This window comes from Buceros rhinoceros, unplaced genomic scaffold, assembly GCF_000710305.1.
Source record: "Buceros rhinoceros silvestris isolate BGI_N320 unplaced genomic scaffold, ASM71030v1 scaffold1337, whole genome shotgun sequence".
Taxonomy (NCBI): Eukaryota; Metazoa; Chordata; class Aves; order Bucerotiformes; family Bucerotidae; genus Buceros; species Buceros rhinoceros.
In genome coordinates this window covers 11237-11737 of record NW_010422649.1, presented here as the reverse complement: position 1 = coordinate 11737, position 501 = coordinate 11237, and positions in this window count along the sequence as shown.

Below are 501 nucleotides of genomic sequence, written 5' to 3'. Positions count from 1 at the left end.
GGGGGGGGGGGGGGTGGTAGCAAAAATCCCAGCTATGCTAGGTGTAAATATTTTAACGAAGTGCATGCAAGAGGAGTTAAGAAGCACACTCAGTTGGTAACAGATAACAGATTTTTTTAAAATATAATTTATAGTTTTGTAACTTTGTTTAGGCTTTTACACTGTAGAAAATTAATATTAACTTTAGAAACTCAGATTAATCTTATCTCAGCAAGTATGTCTTTCATCTTTTTCCTCTGGAAGTCCCTAAAAATGCAAATTATAATTTGAAGTTTGTTGAAGTAAATGGCAGCTTTTGATTCTGCCCACTAGCCTTCGAATGCGGACTACAGCCTTCTGAAAATCATTTTAAGTGGATTTTTGAAGTCCAAGTGTCATAAAAAGTACTTTCCCAAAACGATTATTAAGAAAAAAAAAAGACAATGTAAATACTTGTCTAAGCACTGCTGCTTTAAAAGGTTTAATCTGTTTTATATAGTAAGAATCCTAATCTGGATTCAG